We start from the raw sequence: 15,186 nt of genomic DNA, 5'->3' as shown, positions 1-15,186 counted from the left end.
TCTTCCAATTATCTATGGGTGCATAACAGATCATCCTCTAATTTAAAACAATTTATTGCTACTTCTCATGTTTGGGACTTGACTGACTTAGTTGAGTGGTTCTTGCGCAGGGTTTCTTGTGGAGTTGTAGTCTGATGGAGGCCAGGGCTGAGGAATCTGAAGGCTTCTCTAGGCTGAAAATCTATATGAATGACAGTTGGTGGTGTCTGTTAGCCAGAACACTTATGTATGTCCTTTCTGCTTGGCTTTTTCATCTCCCAGGAATTTGGTGAGAGGACATTCTCAGAGGGAATGTCAAAGAGTGAGCATTCCAAGAGCCCCAGGTGGAAGCTGTAAGGCTTTGTATGTTCCAGCCTCAAGTTCCAGCATGCCTCCTCTTCCAAAGTATCTCTGTCAATCAAGGCCCAAGACAAACACATATTTCAGGGTTTCATGGAGCAGCGTGAGTGTATAAGGAGGGAGGGAATTGATGGCAGCCATCTTTGCAGATGGTCCACCAGACTTTCTAACATCTTGTGGGGCACTGTAATTTTATCGAACAGTTTGGGCAGTGATGAAACTGAGTGGGAGTAGAATAGTAAAGGAGCAGTCCACCCAGCAGGGAAAAGTATTTTGTCACTGATGCTGTTTAGAATTGCTGGCATATGGTGATAATAAAAAGGATACTGACTTTTAGATAATGTTATTATTTTGTCTAAATAAGGTTACCAGCTAAAATACAGCATGCCTAGTTGAATTTGAATTTGAGAGAAACAAATAATCTTTTAGGATAAGTCCCAAATATTACATAGGACATACTTATACAAAAAAAAAACATTACTTACCTGAAATTCAAATTTGGGTATCCTTTGCTTCTATTTCCTAAATCTGATAATTTTCTGATAATACTCTATATATAATGTTCTTCTTTATTGCCAATATTGCTGCTGGTCCCCTCCACCACCCATCCCCAACCTCCTAACGTTGTTTTAACATTGAATTTAGAAAAAGTTGGTGTAATGAAAACAGCTTAGGTTTTAGAATCAGGGAGATTTGATTTCAAATCCTAGCTTTGCCCCATGCCAGCTGTGTGATTGTAAGTTATTTAATCTCCCTGAGTCTTAATTTCATCACCCTTTGGGGTTAGTACTGACTACTTGGTGGGGTTGCTAAGTGCTTAGATGAGACCACAGACCTGAAGCAACTAACCTTGTGTTGAGACATAACAGGTGTTGAGGCAAAGCTGGTCCCGACTCCTGTCCCTTTGATGAAACTGAAGCAAAGGGGCAATCCCTCTTAACTTTGTGGATGGCATCTGTTTGCTGAAAAAGCGGGAATGAAGGTGGACTGTTTTTTTTTGTTGTTGTTGTTGTTCTGTGTTTGTTTTACTTCTTGCAAAGAATGGGGTGGAAAATGAAGTGTCATCTTGGGAATTGCAAATTTGGATTCAGACCATGATGAGGAAGAAAAAAATTTAAAACATGATGATTATACTATCAACATAGTGACCACCCCAGGTCACTTAATTACCTGTTCAACAATTTTATTTTACTTTAATTTTATTAGCTTGCATAGCCATGCCTTTATGTAGATTGTTACCTAAGAGCTATTTCAGTGTGATCAACTATAAGAGTAAATTCCGTGATCATTAAACTTGGCGCACCATCAAGAGAAAATGAAGGGCAGTTAAATCTGAATTAATGCCATGAAAGCATGGTTTTCTTGGATGAATATTGAACTTGTAGGGAAATATTTATTGAGCACAAATTCTGTGGCATTCTCTTTGAGTTAGGTACCCTTAGCTCCCAGTTTTCCAACTAGGGAAAGTGAGAGGCTCAAATTGGTCCCAGGACTTGGCCAAGGCCACTAAGCTAATATAGGAGAAATGCCCCTCCCTACCCACCCATTGGAGCAACACTAATTTAGGTTACCAATGACATCCTTATCACTGGCTCCAAAGGACATTTCTCAGCGTTGTCATTTCCCAGGGTTCTCAGTAGCATTCCATGGCATTGAACACACTGCTCTGGGTGAAGGACCCTGTCCCGGTATCAACAAAACCTGGATCCCTCCTTGTCTGGCCTCTCCTCTGTTCCTTGCAGGCTTGTCTTTGTGAAGATAAGATAAATATGTTTTGGAATTCCTCAAGACTGGGCCTGGGGCACCTTCTCTTCTATTTTCTCCTTCCTTTACCTCAATCACAAGAACAACTTCAATTGGTATCCATTGTAGTTCTCCTGGTATTATACATATTTCCACTGCCCGTGTCATCATTGTACCTTAATTTTTATTGGTGTGCTTATTATTTCATTGCATCATGTCCATTTTTACTCACTATGAGCTCCTTAGTGCCTTGTACAAAGCATTTAATATACATAGATTTGAGGATTGAAAGAGTAAATGAATGAGTGGAATATAACTGAACCCAGATAGCATGACCTAAAACTCTTTCTCCATTCCCTATTCTGCTTCCCAAAGGAGTTGAGGGATCAAAATCCCTAAACCTTATTTTGTACATGAGGGAACTGAGAGTCAGAAAGGTTAAAGAATTTCTCCATAATCACAGAGAACTCAGAAACTAGGTTTAGGATTCTATTCTCTCAAACCTCCAGACTGTTTTTCTCTTTGTAGATTTGATCCCAGCTCACTGGTGTGGCTGAACATACTCACATGGTTTGTTTTCCTTTGCTTGTAATGGAACAAGGTCTTGGGGAAGTAGTTTAGCCTATGTTGGTTCAACTATTCATCCATGCCCTTTAGTCTAGCCAGAGCCTGAAATATGTATTTGAATTAATTTTTCTGGTCTCTCTTTTTTTGGTTCTGTTTTTCTACAATCATCAACATTTTATTTTTAATCATTTCTCTCTTTTCCATCATTAAAGTATCAAAAAAATAGCTCTTTAATGTTAAAACATGATAGTTTTAATAGAATTCTTAAAGATTCCATATGCTTGAGGTTTGAGGTTCCAAATTAACACCCTCTCCCCACCAAAAAAAAAAAAGGCCAAATCCTATATACATAGTGCTTTTTTCTAAAATTCTATAAAGGTGACTTCTGTCTCCATGCTAGAGTCTGCCACATATGCTGTGGTTGGTGATGTGGTGAGCGGTGCCTTTTTTATTGACTGACAGAATAAATAGAGTATAAAGCCAAAATAACCCACAACAGATGACCAAATGCATGTTAAACTTAGGTAAGAGTAAAGGCATTTGTCATTTTTAAACTTTCCTTTTGCTCCTTCTCTTTTTTAGTGCTGGCGTGGGCCTGGGGTTGTAGGATCGGAGGTTTGCCAAAGCAAGCAAGAGGCAAAGGAAAAACAGCATACATGAGCAATGTAAGGGGAAAAATACAAATAGTATTTCCATTATGTTACAGATTTGTGCAGTTCTGACTGATGGAGTTGGAAGAACCCTTAGAAAATCTCTTGTCTTCCTCCCTAATTTTATAGATTAAAAATGGAAAATCCCAGAGAGGTTGTGTTACTCTTTGCCCATAATCTGTATGAATTTCCCAGATGGTTCTTCTGTCATCCCTCTGTAGTTCAATCTTTACAGGTTCCTAAAACCCTGTTTGTTTCAGTGGCAAATGTGTCACTATCAGACCTGTTAGCCATTCCAGTGTCTGTTACTTATTTGGTTACCCAGGGCAGGTCATTCAGTCTTTTTGAGCATCGGTTCCCTCTCACCTGTGGAATGGATGAATAAACAGAGGTATGATGCCTCTCCAGAGCATCAGCTAGTTCCATCTCCCTACCCCATATTATTGACAGCCCCTTCCAAATGAAAAAGTCAGAATGGCCATAGCCCAAACCCCCTTAAAGAGTGGGATAAAATGATCGAAGGTGATGGTGAAGTTATACAGAGAAGGTAGGATTTAACAAATGAATATAATTGCTGAATCATTAAATTGATATTTCTTTTAGTCTCTAGTATCTTAGAGTAGCTAGAAGTAAAAACCTAAAAGTGTGGAATTGTAGCCCGTGCCAAACTCTGAAATCTGTTCTACAACTAATTGTTGCAATATGCTTTGAAATTTATTGCTTTTTTGTGTATATGTTATTTTTCACAAAAAAAAGGAAAGAAAAGTCAAAAAACAAAAAAATCCCCTAACAGATGTCTGGCCTATCTTTTGTCATTTGTCTATTTTTTCTCCATAGAGTCTGTGCTGAACTGGTGAGTTATGAGAAAGAACCAGTGACTTCCTTACGGACTTCACTAATAGTTATAACTGCTTCTGAGCCTCAAGATACTTTGTCTTTTGTTTGTTTTATTACATGTTATCTAGGATTTCCTGCTGTTAAAACAGATCATGATTGATTTTTGAATATTGAACCAGCCTATCAAACCTAGAATAAATCCACTCAGTCATGGTGTATAATTCTTTCTATGCATTTAAAAAATTTATTGCTAATTTTTTGAGAAATTTTGCATCTATGCTTATGAAATATATCGGTCTATAGTTTTCTTTTCTTGTAATGTCTTTATCTTTTCCAGTATTAGGGAAACATTGGAATTCATAAATTAGGAATGAGTTAGGAAGTGTTTCCACTGTGTCTATATTCTGGAAGAGATTATGGGAAATTGGTATTATTAAATATTTGGAAGAATTCATCAAACTGAGACTTTCTTTTTTAGAAGGGTGTTAATGATTTATTCGTTTTTTTCAATGTATAGCCTAGTATGCAAAATATGTTGAGTTGATATTCTGTGTCTTTCAAGGATTTAGTCTCTTTCATCTAATTTACCAAATTTGTAGGTATAGAATTGTTATTAGTATTTCTTTTTTACCCTTTCAATGTCCATGAGATCCATAGGGATGATACTTTTTTCATTTCTGATATTGGTCACTGTTGTCTTCTCTTCTTTTTCCTAGGTTCATCTGACTAGAGGTTTTTAAATTTTACTAATGATTAAAAAAAAGTTTTTCTTTCTGTTGATTTTCTCTGTTGTTTTCTTCTTTCCCCTTCCATTGAGTTCTGATTTTATTTTTACTATTTCTTTACTCTTTCTTGCATTTTACACTTAATTTGCTTTTTCTTCCTCTAGTATCCTAAGATGGAAGTTTAGGTTATTGATTATAGATTTTTTTTCTTTACTAATACATGCGTTTAATTCTATAAAATTCCCTCTAAGCACTGCTTTTGCAGCTTCCCACAACTTTTGAAAAGTTGTATTTTCATTTTCAATTGGTTCAATATAATCTAAAATTTCTTTTGAGACTTCTTTGATCCATGGACTATTTGAAGGTTTCTTATTTAATTTCCAGACATCTGGGTATTTCAAGCTATATTTCTTTTACTGGTTTTAATTTTATTTATTATTATTGTTACTTTAATTCTTGAAGTTGTACATTTATAGAAGTTATGTAAAAAATACAGTGTTCCCATAACCCCCCTTTTGTTGACACCTCGCATTAGTGTGGTACCTTTGTTATAATTTATGAAAGAATATTAAATAATACTAGTAAGTATAGCCCATAGTTACATTTGGTATATTTTTCCCACATACCATCCTATTATTAACATTATATTAATGTCATGAATTTGTTATAATTCATAAAAGAACATTCTTATACCCCAGCCAATTGTTCACAATAGATCCAAGAACCTGAAGATGCTCCCTCTACATTTTCTTCTAGGAGTTTTATAGTTCTGCTCTTATATTTAAGATTTGATCCGTTTTGAATTAATTTTTGTATATAAGGTAATGTAGGGGAAGTCTTTCCTTCTTTTCAAATTCCATTTGTTAAAGAGACTCTTTTTCCCCAAATGAATAGATCTGGCAGCCTTGTGAAAAATTAGTTGGCCATAGAAGTGAGAGTCTATTTCTGAACTCTCAATTCAATCCCATTGGTTAATATATCTATCCTTGTGCCAGTTCCACACTGTTTTAACTACTGTAGCTTTGTGATATGCTCTAAACTCAGGAAGTGTGAGTCCTTCAATTTTGTTCCTTTTTCAAGATGCTTTTTGTTCATTCAGGGCCTCTTACAGTTAAATATAAATATGGGGATTGGCTTTAACCATTTCTGCAAAATAGGCTGTTGGCAGGGAAGTTTGGAAGTGCATTGAATCTGTAAATCATTTTAGGTAGAATTGACATCTTAACAATATTTAGTCTTTTAATCCATGACCATGGAATGCCCTTCCATTTATTTAGGCCTTCTTTTATTTGTTTTAGCAATGTTTTATAGTTTTCTATGTATAAATCTTTTACATCCTTAAATTTATTCCTAGGTATTTGATTATTTTAGTTGCAATTGTAAGTGCATTTTTCTTCTCTCTCTCTTTTTTTTTATTAAAAATATGGAATGCTTCACAAATTTTCATGTCATCCTTGTGCAGGGGCCATGCTAATAGATTTTTTTCTTGATTTGCTCCTCAGCTTGTGCATAACCAGTATATAGAAACACTACTGATTTTTACGTGTTGATCTTGTACTTCACTGCTTTGCTTAATTCTTAGATTAGTTCTAGCATCTTTGTTGTTGATTTCTCAGGGCTTTATATAGGATTATATCATCTGCATAATGAAAATTTTACTACTTCTTTTCCAATTGGAATGGACTTCTATTTACTTTTCTTGCCTAAGCACTCTGGCTAGAACTTCCAGTGCAGTGTTGAATAATGGTGACAGTGGGCATCTGTGTCTTGTTCCAGATGCATAGAGAGAAAACTTTCAGGATGGTGTTGGCTGTGGGTTTTTCATACATGTCCTTCCTCATGTTGAGGATGTTTTCTTCTATTCCTATTTTTCAGAGTGCTATTATCAAAAAAATGCATGCTGAATTTTGTCAAATGTTTTTTCTGCATCATTGAGATGTTCATGTGTCCTTTTACTTTTGTTTTGTTGATGTGGTGTATTACATTAATGGATTTTTGTGTGTGTGTGTTACACTCACCCTTGCATACCTGGACTAAAACCCACTTGATCATGATGTATAAATCTGTTGATGTACTGCTGGATTTGATTTGCAAGAATTTTGTTGAGGAGTTTTGCATCTATATTCATTAGGAAAATTGGTCTGTAATTTTCTTTTCTCACAGTATTTTTATCTGGCTTTGTTATTAGAGTGGTGTTGGTCTCATAGAATGAGTTAGGTAGTGCTTCCTCCTCTTCAATTTTTTGAAAGAGTTCAAGCAGGTTTTGTTATTAATTTTTTTTAAGAATGATTGGTAGAATTCACCTGTGAAGTCATTTGGTCCTGGGATTTTCTTTGTTGGGAGGTTTGTATGATTGCTTCATCTCCTTTCTTGTAATTGGATCATAGGCATTCTATTTCTTCTTAAGTCAGTATGGGCTGTTCATGTAATTCTAGAAATGTGTCTATTTCATCTAGATTGTTAATTCATTGGCATATAACTCTTCATAGTATCATCTTATGATCCTTTTTATTTCTGTGGGGTCAGTAGTAGTGTCCTTTATTAATTCTGATTTTATTTACTTGCATCTTCTCTCCTTTTTTCTTTGTCTGTCTGGCTAAGGGCTTGCCAGTTTTATTGATCTTCTCAAAGAACCAACTTTTGTTTTGTTAATTCTGTTTTGTTGTTCTCAATTTCATTTTTGTTCTGTCTAATATTTGTCATTTCTTTCCTTCTCCTTGCTTTGGGGTTAGTTTGCTATTCTTCTGCTAGTTCCTCTGGGTGTGCAGTAAAATCTTAGATTTTTGTGCTTTCTTCTTCTTAAATGTAAGCAGTTGAAGCTATGAAGTCTTTCTCAGCCCTGCATTCTGTGAATCCCATAAGTCTTGATATGTGTCCTTGTTTTTATTCATCTCAAGATGAATATTTAGTAACTTCCCTTACAATTTTTTCTTTGACCCACTGATTGCTTAAGAAAGTGTTATTTAACTTCCATGTATTTGTGGCTTTTCCAATTCTCTGCCTGTTATTGATTTTCAGTTTCTTTCCATTATGGTCAGAGAAGATGCTTTGTCTGATTTCAGTCTTCCTTTATTTATTGAGACTTTTTTTGTGACTCAACATATGGTCTATTCTGGAGAAGGATCCATATGCACTTGTGAAAAATATATATCCTGCTGGTTAGGGGTACATTGCTTTGTATAAGTTTGTTAGGTCTCGTTAATTTATTATATTATTCAAATTATCTGTTTCCCTATTGATCTTCTATCTAGATGTCTAGCTATTGATCAAAGTGTTTGAAGTCTCCAATTATTATTGTAGAGGTATCTATTTCTCCCTTCACTTTTGCCAGTGTTTTCCTCATGTATTTTTGGGCACCATCATTAGGTGCATAAATATTTATGATTGTTATGTCCTCTTGGTGGATTTTATGAATATATGGTGTCCTTCTTTGTCTCTTATAACAGCTTTTGACTTAAAGTCTATTTTGTCTGATATTAGTAAAGCTACCCCAGGTCATTTTTGTTTATTATGTGCATGTAATGTCTTTTTGCAACCTTTTACTTTCAACCTATTCATGTCTTTGAGTCTAAGGTGAGTTTCTTGTAAATAACATATAGTTTGGTCATGTTTTTTATATCAATTCTGCCAACCTGTGTCTTTTGGTTGGTGAGTGTAATCTATTAACAGCCAGTGTTATTACTGTAAAGATAGTACTTACTTCAGTCATTTTGTCCTTTGGTTTTTATAGATCATATTTTTTTGTGTGTATGTCTCTCTTTTCCTTTATTGCAACCTCCTCACCTGTGCAGTTGATCTTTTTTGATGTATCTGACCGATCCCTTCCTCATTTCTGTTTCTGTATATATTTTAAATAATTTGTGGGTACCCTCGAGTTTCTATTACACAACCTACACTTACAACCTACTAATTTGAAAAGATACCAACAGCTTCAGTAGCATATATGCTCTCTTCTCCCATATCCCTCTTTTCCCCTTGTTTTGTTTTTGCCATACTTTACCACTTTATATTGTACACATCTGTTATCAGGAAATATACCTTTTTCTTGCTCAACTGTTTTCTGATTCTTATAGGAATTAAAGAATAGAGTTATATGTTGAGGATACAGTACTCTTGGGTTTTACGTTTGCCTTTTAATTACCCTTACTGATAATTGTTATTTCTTCACAGTACTCCAAGCCACTCTCTCCTATCTTTTCCTTTCAACCTACAGAAATCCCTTTAATAATTCTTGTAGGGCAGGTATGTACTGAAAAACTCTCTCAGTTTCTGTATGTCTGTGAATATTATAAACTCTCCCTCACTTTTTATTTGTCTTTTTAAATAACATTTTTATTGTGATATATAATATATATGCAAAAATGATAGATGTTATAGTACGTTTTAATAAGTAGTTATAGAACAAATTTAAAAGTGTAGTATGGGTTACAGTTCCACAATTTCAGGTATTTCCTTCTAGCTGTGCTAAGATACTGGAAGCTAAAAAGAAATATCAGTATAATGATTCAGCAGTCATACTCATTTGTTAAATCCTGTACTCCCTGTTACAACTCCTCCTTCTCCTTTGATTCTTCTCCCAATCTTTAGGAATATTTGGGCAATGACTAATCTAATTCCATGTTGAAACAGGGTGTTCACATTATAGGGTAGGGGGGTATAACTGGTTGATGCTCCTAGAGAGATGGGTAACATTGTCTCCCTAATTTTTTTTTTTTCAATGGTAGGCACCAGGAATCCAACCTAGGTCTCTGGGATGACAGGCGAGAATTCTGCCACTGAGCCACTATCTCACTGCCCTGTCTCCTTAATTTTTGAAGGATAGTTTTGCCTGATAAAGAATTTTTGGCTAGTAGTTCTTTCCTCATTCAGTACCTTAAATATAGCATACCACTGCCTTCTCACCTTCGTGGGTTTTTTTGTTTGGGGTTTTGTTTTTTTTTTTTTTTTTTGGCATGGGCAGGCACTGGGAATCAAACCCAGGTCTTCAGCATCACCTCCGTGATTTTTGATGAGAATTCAACACTTAGTCTTATTGAGGATCCCTTGTGTGTAACAAATTGCTTTCTTCTTGCTGCTTTCAGAATTCTGTTTATCTTTGACATTTGACATTCTGATTAATTTGTGTCTTGAAGTAGGGCTATCAGGATTTATTCTGTTTGGAGTACTTTGTTCTTCTTGGATATGTATATTTGTGTCTTTCAGAAGAGTTGGGACATTTTTGGCTATTATTTTCCCATATATTCTTTGTACTCATTTTTCCTTTTCTTATCCTTCTGACATACCCATGATGCCTATGTTTGCAAGCTTCATGCTCTCACTAAAATTCCTGAGACACTGCTCAGGTTTTTGTTATTTACTCTGTCTTGACAGTATGATTCTGATTGCCCTGTCTTCCAGTTCACTGGTTATTTCTTCTGCCTATTCAAATATATTGTAGTATGACTCTAGTGTGTTTTTATTTTCTATTAATTTATTTTCTATTGTGTTTCATCCCTATAATTTATTATATTTCTTTTTACACTTCTTTATGCTCACATATTGTCTTCTTAATATCCTTAACTCTTTATCCTTTCTCTGTCAGTTCATTTAATTGACATAGGAGATTTGTTTGAACATCTTTGATTACTTGTTCCAACTTCTGAGTCTCCTCTGACGTTTTAATTTGTTCCCTTCACTGAGCCGTATTTTCCTTTTCCTAGTATGGCTTGAAATTTTTGCTGATGTATAGGCATCTGATTACCTTGATGAATTTACTCTGATGGTTAGTTTGTCCCTTTTTTTCTAGAGATTAACTTTGTGTGAAGGCTCTTCTTTGACACATGGTCCAACTTATTCTAGACCTTTGGAATAACCTGTGTTAACTCTTCAGATTTTTCAGCTCATCTTCATCTGATTCTTGTCCTAGATGGAGTATGATTTTTAAGATTACACTTTTTGTGTAACTGTTTCACTGCCGGGAGAAAACTTCTTTTCTTCTGTTCCTTCTCCTGGTATCTTGATCTGTTCCATTTGTTTTTGTGCAGACATTTCTCCCCAGCTCCTTTGATTTGTTTAAATGCTTTCCCTCACTCAGTGTCCCATTTTCTCTACTCTTTTTGCTTCTGGGATGCATCCTATCTTATAGCAGTTCAGCTTAACCTTTACCCTACTTGTTTTCCTGTGAAACTTTTCTACCTCTGTTTTCTGCCCCATTAGTGTATCCCATCCCAGGGAGCCAAGTAGCAGAATAAAAAAATGTGGGTTACTTCAGAAAAGTCTGCTTTGCAATTAGGTGTTCCAGTTGACCTAATCTGAATTGAGTGAGGGCACAACAATTCTTATCAGCATTTCTATTACTGGCTCTCACTCTTTCTCCCTCTCACCCACCTCACTCCTCCTCCTTCATGTAGGAGTATATAGTACTCCTAGGCGGCTTGTGTTCTGCCTGGATCTGTGTAGATTTAGGTCCCTGTGCCTGGATATGGATGGGGTTCTAACTCGCTGCTCAGAGATTCTCTATACTTTCTTTCCATGATGGGAGGGGTCTGCACTGGTGTGCTGCCTCTATGAGGCTTCCAAACTGTATGGAACCATGTGAATGGGGGAGGGGGTGTGGATGGGAACCAACCACTGGTCTGGGCAGAATTTTCCTATCAGACATTTTTCTTTTTCTTTGATTCAGTACTTTTGAAGTCCTTATCCACCCTATACCATTCCTCCAAAGCTGAAGCAAGTAAGAGTTGTCCTTTTATTTGCTAAATCTCTGGAGAGGCTTGTTTTAGGGAATGTCTTATATCATCATGTTGGTGATGTCACCTCTGTGTTATTGATTTTTAGTTTAATTGCACTGTGGACTGAGAGCATACTTTTCAAAGTTTCTAGTCTTTAAAAATGTTTAACATGTTTAATAGCTCAGAAGGTGATCTGTCTATTTTAGTGAATATTCCATATGAGTTTGAGAAGAATGTGCATTCTGTTGTTGGATGGATAATGCATAAATGTCAATTAGTGTATTAATTAGGGTTCTCTAGAGAAACAGAATCAACAGCAAATATTCATAAATATAAAATTTAAAAAAGTGTCTCACATAGCCGTGGGAATGTAGAGTCCAAAATCTGTAGGACAGGCTGTCAAGCTGACGATTCCAATGGAGGGTCTGACAAACTCCATAGGAGAGGCTCGCCAGCTGAAGCAGGAAAAGAGCCTGTCTCTTCTGAATCCTCCTTAAAAGGCTTCCAGTGATTAGATTAAGCATCACTCATTAAAGAAGACACTCCCCTTGGCTGATTACAAATGGAATCAGCTGTGGATGTAGCCAAGTGATCATGATTTAATTCTATGAAATGTCCTCATTGCAAAAGACAGGCCAGCACTTGCCCAACCAGACAAATAGTTACCACTACCTGGCCAAGTTGACACATGAACCTGACCATGACAGTCCACCCCTTTTCAACTTGGCATACTCATCACCTTAAACCATACCTAATTTCTAAATAGAAAACAACAAAAGACACATTTTTATTTCTCCCCTGGCAATACTCAACTGTCCTTCATATAACCAGAAACACATTAAATCTCTCCAGAATAGGGTGCAAGTCCTTGGGTAATATTCATTCTTAAACTAGATATCTTACAACTTAAATAGTATAACATACACAAAACAACATTACAGTCCTCATTTTTGTAACTGATCATGTGACCATAGTTCATATTTATCACTACCTTCTTCCACTACCCATCCCATGTTCCCTTTACCCTCAGCAAGCACTTCAGCTGACCATGGTTCTTTGCCTGGTGAGATAACCCAAACCTTCATTCCTGAAGTTTCAGAGCCATTGGTAGCCCTACCTGGATTGGGTTGTTGCAATTTTCCATTGATTTTAATCACAGGGCATGGTAATACTAAAAGTACTAGAGGATCTCCTATATTCCAGAAAAAGTCTTCTTTACCTCCATTGTGTAGTTGCCGTCCTATTTCCCCCTGATAGTCAGGGTCAATCATCCCAGCCAGTAATGTAATCCCCTTCTGGGGCTGTTGATCCAGGGGCATGAGTAGCCCAGAGTGACCAGGTGGCAGTCTTAGATTCCAGTTCAATGGAATCATTGTTGTTTCTCCTGATGGAAGCACTTCCCCTTTTGGAACTAAAATCTGTAGACCAGCAGAGCTCATGGTCTCAGGGACAGGAAATAAAACTTTTCCTAGTGGGTCACTAGGGGTAATAGTGAGTGGCACCACACCCATTTCCATACCTTGGTTCCTAGACCCATGGATCTTGGCTATGGGAGAAACAGCACCATACAGTGAACGCTGAGTCAGAGCATACACAGCTTCCTGGAGAACATTACCCCAACCCTTCAAGGTATTACCACCTAGTTGGCACCGTAATTGAGTTCTCAAAAGGCCATTCCACCATTCTTTCAATCCAGCTGCTTTTGGATGATGGGGAACATGGTAAGACCAAGAGAACTCCATGAGCATGTGCCCATTCCCACACTTCATTCGCTGTAAAGTGTGTTCCCTGATCAGAAGCAACTCTGAGGGCGGGCCATGGTGGCTCAGCAGGCAAGAATGCTCGCCTGCCATGCCAGAGGACCCAGGTTCGATTCCCAGTGCCTGCCCATGTAAAAAAAAAAAAAAAAAAAAGAAAGAAAGAAAGAAGTAATGCTGAATGGAATACCATGATGATAGATAAGGCATTCTGTAAGCCCATGGATGGTAGTTTTGGCAGAAGCATTGCATGCAGGGAAACCAAACCCATATCCAGAGTATATGTCTATTACAGTAAGAACAAATCACTGTCCCTTCCATGAAGGGGATGATCCAATATAATCAACCTGCCACCATGTAGCCAGCTGGTCAACTCAGGGAATGGTGCTTTATTGGGTGCTGAGTGTGGGTCTTTGCTGCTGGCAGATTGGACATTCAGCAGTGGCTTTAGCCAGGTCAGTCTTGGTGAGTGGAAGTCTGTATTGCTGAGCCCATGCATAACCTCCTTCTCTACCACCACGACCACTTTGTTCATTATCCCATTGGGAAATGACAGGAGTTGCTGGGGAAAGAGGCTAACTGGTATCCACAGAACAGGTCATCTTATCCACTTGATTACTAAAACCTTCCTCTGCTGAAGTCACCCTCTGGTGTGCATTCACATGGGACACAAATATCTTCATATTTTTAGGCCATTCAGAAAGGTCTATCCACATACCTCTTCCCCAGACCTCTTTGTCACCAGTTTTCCAATTGTGTTCTTTCCAAGTCACTGACCATCCAGCCAAACCATTAGCAACAGCCCATGAGTCAGTATACCAACATACCTCTGCCCAGTTCTCCTTCCAAGCAAAATGAACAACCAGGTGCACTGCTCAAAGTTCTGCCCACTGGGAGGATTTCTCCTCACCACTGTCCTTCAAGGACATCCCAGAAAGGGGTATAGTGCTGTGCTGTCCACTTTTGGGTGGTGCCTGCATATCATGCTGAACCATCTGTAAACCAGGCCTGAGTTTTCTCTTCCTCAGTCAATTCACTGCAACTCCCCAAGAGGTCATAGCTCTGATCTGGGAAAGAGAAGGTAATGTGGCAGGAGTGGAGACCATGGGCATTTGGGCCACTTTCTTGTGTAACTTACTTGTGCCTTCAGGACCTGCTGTGGCCCTATCTCATATATACCATTCCCATTTTATGATGGCGTGCTGCTGCACATGCCCAACTTTATGATTTGGTGGGGTCAGACAACACCTAGCTCATGATAGGCAAGTCAGGTCACATTGTAACTTGGTGGCCCAAGGTTAAGTGTTCAGTCTCTACTAAGGCCCAGTAGCAGGCCAAAAGCTATTTCTCAAAAGGAGAGTAGTTATCTGCAGCAGATGGTAAAGTTTTGCTCCAAAACCTAGGGGCCTGCATTGTGATTCTCCTATTGGGGCCTGCCAAAGGCTACAAACAGCAACTCTATTTGCGGCTGACACTTCCAGCACCATTAGATCTGCTGGATCATATGGTCCAAGTGGCAGAGCAGCTTGTACAGCAGCCTGGACCTGTCACAGAGTCTCCTCTTGTTCAGATCCCCACTCAAAATTAGCAGCTTTTCTGGTCACTCGATAAATGGGCCGGAGTAGCACAACCAAATGAGGAATATGTTGTTGTCAATGTCCAAAGAGACCAACTAGGCATTGTTCTAGTTTGTTAGCTGCCAGAATGCAATATACCAGAAACAGAATGGCTTTTACAAAGGGGAATTTAATAAGTTGCTAGTTTACATTTCTAAGGCCAAGAAAATGTCCCAATTAAAACAAGTCTATAGAAATGTCCAATCAAAGGCATCTAGGGAATGATACCTTGGTACAACAAG

General features: G+C 37.6%; 1 long non-coding RNA gene and 1 pseudogene across 2 annotated transcripts in view; one reads left to right on the top strand and one right to left on the bottom strand.

Annotated features, from left to right (window-relative positions):
* The window catches only part of LOC143658002 (uncharacterized), a 342,442-nt gene that overhangs the window by 87,720 nt on the left and 239,536 nt on the right, over positions 1-15,186 (top strand). The gene's annotated exons all lie outside the window — the stretch shown is intronic.
* Positions 6,279-6,337, bottom strand: LOC143658148 (U6 spliceosomal RNA; annotated as a pseudogene).

Source organism: Tamandua tetradactyla, chromosome 15, assembly GCF_023851605.1.
Source record: "Tamandua tetradactyla isolate mTamTet1 chromosome 15, mTamTet1.pri, whole genome shotgun sequence".
In the NCBI taxonomy this organism is placed as follows: Eukaryota; Metazoa; Chordata; class Mammalia; order Pilosa; family Myrmecophagidae; genus Tamandua; species Tamandua tetradactyla.
This window is presented reverse-complemented; position numbering and strand designations above follow the sequence as displayed.